The sequence below is a fragment of the Mustela putorius genome, unplaced genomic scaffold (genome assembly GCF_011764305.1).
Source record: "Mustela putorius furo isolate JIRA1106 unplaced genomic scaffold, ASM1176430v1.1 tig00000874_pilon_pilon_pilon, whole genome shotgun sequence".
NCBI classification, from domain to species: Eukaryota; Metazoa; Chordata; class Mammalia; order Carnivora; family Mustelidae; genus Mustela; species Mustela putorius.
Genome location: NW_025421505.1, coordinates 6,666,200 through 6,674,048, shown reverse-complemented (window position 1 = coordinate 6,674,048; position 7,849 = coordinate 6,666,200).

Here is a 7,849-nt window from a genome sequence, read left to right as displayed (position 1 = left end):
CCTCTCTCTCTGATAAATATATAAAATCTTAAAAAAAAAAAAAAAGAATACACTCTCCTTGGGGCGCCTGGGTGGCTCAGCAGGTTAAGCCTCTACCTTCAGCTCAGGTCATGGTCTTCGGGTCCTGGGTTTGGGGCTCGCATCAGGCTCTCTGCTCAGCAGGGAGCCTGCTCCCCCCCCCCCCGCCTGCCTCTGCCTACTTGTGATCTCTCTCTCTCTGTGTCAAATAAATAAATAAAATCTTTAAAAAAAAAGAGTACACTGTCCTTCCTAGCTGACCCAAGTGCCTTGATCTGTAGCAGAACAGACTTACTTTGAGATTTGTAGACCACTGGCCTTGAGGAGTGAAGGACCAGACTTTCCCAGAAGATAAGGCCGGACCACTTTCGAGAACAGCTGTCCCAGAGGCCAGCAATGACTCTTGATCTCACCTCAGTTCTTGATCTCAGCATCGGGAGGTCAAGTTCCATATTGGGCTCCACACTGGGCCTGGAGCTTACTTAAAAAAGAAAAGGGAAAAAATGTAAATATGAAATTAGTATATGACCCAACAGTTGCACTCTTGGGCATTTATCTCAGAGAAATGAAAACATGCTCACCCAAGAGCCTGCACACAAATGTTCCTGGCAGCTCTTTTTGTAATACCCTGGAAATAGAACAACCCAGATTTCCTTCCATGGTTGAACAAACCACGGTGTCTCCGAGCCATAGAGTATTCCTCAGCACTAAAAAGGGACGCTGGGCACTGCGTACAACAAGCTGGATGAAGCTCCAGAGAACTGTCCCAAGTGAAAAATCCAAACATACAGTGTTATGTACTGTATAATTCCACTTACACCATATTCTTGAAAGGATGGAATTGTAGAAATGGAGAGGAGGTTAGTGGTTGCCAGGGGCCAACGAAGGGGTAAGGATGGGGGGAAGTGGGTGTGACTCTAAAGGTTAACATCCTGTGGTGTTGATAATGTCCTGGGTCTTAACTGTATCCATGTCAATATCCTGGCTGTGATTTTTTTTTTTTAAGATTTTGTTTATTTATCTGACAGACAGAGATCACAAGTAGGCAGAGAGGCAGGCAGAGAGAGAGAGGAAGAGGCAGGCTCCCTGCTGAGCAGGGAGCCTGGATGAGGGGCTCGATCCCAGGATCCTGGGATCATGACCTGAGCCAAAGGCAGAGGCTTTAACCCACTGGGCTACCCAGGCACCCCTCTGGTTGTGATATTTTAGTACAGTTTTGCAAAATGGTAAACAGGATAAAAGGTATATGGAATCTCCGTATAATTTCTTGCATCTGCATGTGAATCTACAATGATCAGATAAAATGCTGAAGCAGGGGACACTTGCGTGGCTCAGTTGGTTGAGTGTCTGCCTTCGGCTCAGGTCATGATCCTGGGGTCTTGAGATAGAGTCCCACATCGGGCTCCCTGCTCAATGGGGAGTCTGCTTCGTCTCCCTCTGCCCCCCTACCAGCTCCGCCCAGCTGATGTGTTCTCTTTCTCTATTTCAAATAAATAAATAAATAAATAAATAAATAGTCTTCTAAAAAATTTGAAGCGGTGTCATTATGTCTTTCAAAAATATATTTTTACCCTTGTATTTAATTTCTTTAAACTTAGACATAATTTTATACAAATGTATTGGGTTTATTTCAGTCTTTTTTTTGTTTTGTTTTTGTTTTTACTTGTTCCTTCCCTCTTTTTCTCATGTCTTCATCTACCACCAGCTCCCCTCCCCCAACCCCTTCCCACTAAACTGTTGTTAACAGGCTTCTGCAGAAAAACAGAACCATAGAGAATGTTAGTGGATAAATGACAGGTCAGGGGGAAATATCAATAATGCAGATGATACAGTTAAAATCGTTAATATTCAAAGAGGTTTTACAAATTCACAAGAACAAGATCAAGCACCCAAAAAGAAAAGAAAATGGGCAATGATTGAAAGAAATGACTTATAGAACAGCAAATTCACATGGTCAACTTGCCAGTGACAAGATGTTGAAACTCACCAGCAGGCAGGGAAATACCAGGTAGGGTAAAAAGTATCACTTTGTACCCATCAGTCTGGAGAAATCACCAGGAGGGATATGAGTGCCAAAGGCACATTCCCTCATTGCTGTAGCCATGTGAATTTAGACAGCAATCTGGCAACATCTCTGACAATTAAAAATATTGATCATTTAAAAATTCATTGAGTCATGCACTCAAGAATTGTGCACTTTACTGAAATATGTCTACTTCTGCCCAGGAACACTCTCCTAGAAGTCTGTCCCCTGCACTAAAACCACTGGTCCATAAAAAACGGAGATGCTTATCACAACATTGTTGTGCCAAAAGAAACTGGGAATAAAGAAAATGGGCACATGTGGAAGCATGCTTTCATATGGTGTAGTCGTGCTAGGAAATATCGCGCCGTCATTAAAAGGAGTCTATCAGAGTTACGCAGATGGCCTGGAGCAGTCTTCCCAAGATACTGTGGAATGAGAAAAACTAGGTTTAAAAAGCATGCGTAAGGTGATCCCATTTTAATAAAGAAATATCCAAGGAACCTTGTATGTATGTATCTGTGTGTATGCACATCCTTGTGTATGTTCTTGAGTTTCCTCTCCCACACATTCTATTTTTAAAATTGAGAGGGTTACCAAGGTGCAAAGGTATCTGAACTTGCTCCCACTTTCCCTACTGTGGATATACATTTCTCGCTCCTGTTGTGGGAGCTGGTGATTTAGCTCCACTAACCTGCCTGTGAACTCTCCAGGCTTTTCGGATCACGAAGCAGGGAGATGTCCTTGGCAACCCATGAATGTCTGTGTTAACACTTCCCACTTCCTGGTGGATCGGATGTGGCACTTTCAACGACTTGATGTCACCCACACACGGCAGGGGACTCTGGAATGGAATCGTGTTGCTAAATTGTCTACCCGGCACTTTTCCCGATGGCGTCTCTTTTCACCGTCTCCTTATGGAGTCACTTAAAATACATTGAGGTTCTATTTAAAGATGTTTTCAAATGTTTTGGAATGTTCTGGGATAATAATATAATCATGATACTTAACATCTGTTGAGTCTGGTGTAGGGTAACTGTTCTATAAATGTGAACCTCTGAGTGGCAGTTGGAGGAGGAGGGAAGGACAGAAGAGAGGAAGGGGAGTGAGGCCAAAAGGTGGAACCAGCTGCTCTGAGGGGAGGGGATGCCTCCCCTGCTTGGCCAGAATCCCTCAGGCTTAAGGTGCCCTTCTAAGATTTAATTCTTATGTGGAGGACAGAGGCCAGCTTTGTCCTTCACTTAAGGAAGTGATGTTTAATGTCAGGAGACATTTAAATGTTTGTAAATTACAGTCACAATTAAATTTAATATCATTATAAAATTAACTAAAATGCAACAGCATGACTATCGGAATAGCCTAAATCTAGAACACTGGTAGCAGGAAATGCTGGCAAAGATGTGGAGTGATAGAAACTCTCATTTCTTTGCTGGCGGAAATGTAAAATGGTACGGCCACTTTGGAAGATAGTATGTATGACATTTTCCTGCAAAAGTGAACATACTGGGGCGCCTGGGTGGCTCAGTGGGTTAAGCCGCTGCCTTCGGCTCAGGTCATGATCTCAGAGTCCTGGGATCGAGCCCTGCATCAGGCTCTCTGCTCAGCAGGGAGCCTGCTTCCTCCTCTCTCTCTGCCTGCCTCTCTGCCTGCTTGTCATCTCTCTCTGTCAAATAAATAAATAAAATCTTAAAAAAAAATCTTAAAAAAAAAATAAAAAAAGTGAACATACTCTTACCATACAGTCCAGCCATCATGCTCCTTGGCATTTACCTGAAGGAGCTGAAAACTGCTGTCCATACAAAAATCCCCGCATGGATGTACACAGCAGCTTTATTCATTTATTCATTGCCCAATCTCGAAAGCAACCAAGATGTCCTTTAGTAGGTGAGAGGATTAACTGTGGTCCACCCAGACAACGGGATCTTATTGAAATGAGCAATCAGGCCAGGAAAGGACATGGGGGAACACTAAATGCATATTACTAAGTGAAAGAAGCCAATCTAAAAAGACTATGTTTTTTATGATTCCAGCTACATGATTTCCTGGAAAAGGCGAAACTATGGAGATTGTGAAGGGATCAGCGGTCGCCAGGGGTTGGGGCTGGGGGTGGGGGGGGCGGTGGGATGACAGATGATTAAACAGAGCACAGAGGCTTTTTTGATAGTGAAACTATTCTGTGGAGGTATCCTGTGGTGGTAGATCTATATCATTATACATTTGTCTAAACCCACAGAATAGACATCAAGAGTGAACCCTAATATCTACTATGCACTTCGGGCGGCAATGATGTGTCAAGATGGGTTCATCAGCTGTCACAAATCCCTCTGGTAAGGAATTGATAATGGGGGAGGCTATTAATCTGGGGAGGGCAGGAGGTGTATGGGGAGTCTGTACTTTCTGCTGATTTTGCTATAAACCTGAAACTCGATTTCAAGGTCACAGAACTCTGGAGTGCAAAACTGAAACTTCCTTTGTTTCCTAACAATGAGCGCAGTCATCTAGAGTCTCTGTCTCAGACAATATTGATGGCCTCCCCCATGCCCACCTCATGTCTCAGTGCTGGCTAATCCTATGGCTTCCTGCGGCACCTTTTCCCCTGGGAATGTTCTCTGGCTACTTCTGTCGGACAACGTGGGCTGGAAGAACCAAGGAGTTGGCCTGGGGGCAGACCTACCATTGACTGGGCCACCTTCCTTATTCCCATTGACGACAGTCAACAACTCCCAGGGGAGCTCTAAGCTGGCTCCCAGACGTCTCTTGGGTTGAGCCAAGTTGTCTACAATGGTAATCTGCTCATCAACCCGTTCTTCGTGGGCCCCCGTCTCTTGGCTATCTCTCTTCCCCACTCTGCCACGTGTGGTCTTCTGACACTGTCCCCTGAATAAGCCACTTGCACTTACATCTTTCACTCTGGGGTCTGCTTCTAGAGTAAACCAAACCAAGATGGTCTCACCTTCCACCTGAATGCATAAAACAGAATGCTGTGATTTACGGGTGAATATAGTTACTTCAACATTTGGGGTTACTTTTAGATTTCAACTCAGTCAATTCAGGGTCCCTCCCTCACCCCTACCATCTGCCCCATGTTTCTCCTACTGTGTGCATCTGGGCTCCTGGGGCTGGTGGGGGGTGGGGATGAGGCCGTGTTTACATGGTGTCACGGCACTGTCCTGGGCAGTGAGGGTGGGATGTCCACCTGCCTGGGCCAGGCACAGACCACAAGTACAATGGAAGGAAAAGGGCAGGGGGAATTACTGTCCCACCATACGCCTACGGAAGGAACGACTATCTTTCTGTATCTACAGGCCATGCCAGGGAGGGGCCCTGAAAACATCGTGAAAGACCTGGAAGAAATAAACACCCTAAAAGTAGAATTCTGGATTAAACTCCTGGCTCATGTTTGGGAACAGAGCTGAACCCCATCATGTGATGTTGCCAGGGACTCCTTTAACGAGCTGGCTTTAAGAGCTACCCTCTCTAGCCCTTTTGTGGCCGAATGGGCTAAGTCCTGGAAATGGGTGGTGAGAGATTTCCCAAAGCCACATCGAGACAGAAACGCAAGGGCAGAGTCAGACCTGGAAAGTGACATTTCTTCCACACAGAGGAACTCACTGGGGTGAAACGTGAGTCCCTTTGTGACTTATTCTTTTAGTCCATGTTGATTTTGAATCTGCGCAGTGATACATAGGTAGCTAAGAGCCAGTCCTTTTCCTACTGTATATTTCAAAATATAAATATAACAAAAAAATGTAAAATCCTTGTCCTACAGTGTTCCATTTTATGAATATAACCACAATTTATTGATCCATTCTCCTGTCAATGGACATTCAGATTGTATCTGGGTACCCCCCCGACTTTTATAAATTAGAAATCATTTTGTTTTGAATATTCTATTTATGCCTCCTATGGCACAGGTATAGGAGGAATGGAATTGCCATAGACATTTTATTTTATGTATGTGTATATAGAGAGAATATTACATATTTAATTTATATTGCACATTTATATAAATAATATTTTTTAATATGCAATGTTTATATATATATATCAAGTATATGTGTATGTATATATCCCCTCTTAGTCACTTTCTTCTAATTATTATTTCTGTCTCTGTCTATGGCTTTCCTCAGTTATTGGGTTGTCTGCTCACCTTGGAAGGGCATGTCGCTAAGAATGATGAGAGTCTGTGCTCATGGGTGACACTTGTTGACTTTTTTTTCTAAGATTTTATTTAGGGGCGCCTGAGTGGTTCAGTGGGTTAAGCCTCTGCCTTCGGTGTCTTTGTCTCAGGTCCGGTCATGGCCTCATGGTCCTGGGATCGAGCCCCACATCAGGCTCTCTGCTCAGAAGGGAACCTGCTTCCCCCTTTCTCTCTGCCTGCCTCTCTGCCCACTTGTGATCTCTGTCAAATAAATAAAATAAAATCTTTTAAAAAATCTTTTAAAAAAGATTTTATTTTATTTATTTGACAGAGACCCTAAGGCCATGACCTGAGACAAAGGCGCCGAAGGCAGAGGCATTACCCACTGAACCACCCAGGTGCCCCACTTGTTGGCCTTTTTTTAATTTTTAATTTTATTTTTTTTATTTTTCAGCGTAACAGTATTCATTGTTTTTGCACCACACCCAGTGCTCCATGCAATCCGTGCCCTCTCTAATACCCACCACCTGGTTCCTAGTCTCTCATGGTTCACCTCTCCTTCCAATTCCCCTCCACTCCCTACTGCTCTCCATCTCCCCTTTTGTCTCCTCAAAGAGCGAAGAATGAGCATGTGGCTGGGCCCTTTTATTAGGGAAATACCATGTCTTTAGGTCTTTCTTCTCTGGGCTGGCTGGGCCAATTTCCAGAGAAGAAAACTTCTCTGCCCACTTCCAGGATGTGGCCCTAGTTGCCAGAATTTGGGGGATAAATGGAGGAAGAGGGTTGGGGTGTAAAGTCGGTGTGTAAACATATTTTTGCTGGTGTTCCTGTTCACCATATGGTACTTGCTTCCTTCTGCTGTGCCTGGTGTTTCTACTTTGTTCTCTTTGGGGGTGAGGGGGGTCCTCTAGTCTTTGAATGGCACCAAGGAGGAGAATCTCGGTGTCTATTTTCTTTGCCACCAGACTCTCAACCTCATCCTGTTTTTGGCATTGCCCTTAACCCTGCTCCCCATAACACCTGGAACTTCTGGGGGTTCTGCTGAACAAAGTGGGTTGTTTCTTGGATTTTCCCACTGTTGACTTTCAATTCTCAGTTCTAATTCAGTTACCCCACAGCCTGCTGTTGCCCAGCATCCAAAACGTGGTGCCTTTCATTTCCTCTCCTGCTCTCTTTATTTTTGTGGTTTATGCCTTTTAAGAAGCATTTTTTGTTGTTTTTCAGGGGGAGTTAAGGAGGACTAGGAGATAATTTGTGTGCTCAGTTCCTTTTTTAAATTTAATTTTCAACTTTTTTTTTTTTTTTTTTAAATCAGCTCTATACCCAACATGGGGCTCGAACTTGTGACCCTGAGTTCAGGAGTCAGGTGCTCTATCGACTGAGCCAGCCAGGCACCCTAGTGCCTTATTTTAAGTTAGAACACCCCAATTCACTTCTTACCAAATATTTCTTAAAACTGTCCCAGCTGGGAGTTGGCAATGGCCATAGTGTGACATCCCACTCCACAGAACATTTGTTCTCAGTCCTGACTGGCCCTTCAGAATCACCTGTGGAGCTTATGGAAACACACAGACCCCACCCCCCACCCCCAACCCCCTGGGTTTCACTCCAGAGGTTCTGATCTTCAGCTTGGAATGGGGCCCAGGAATCTGTATTTCAACCTGTCA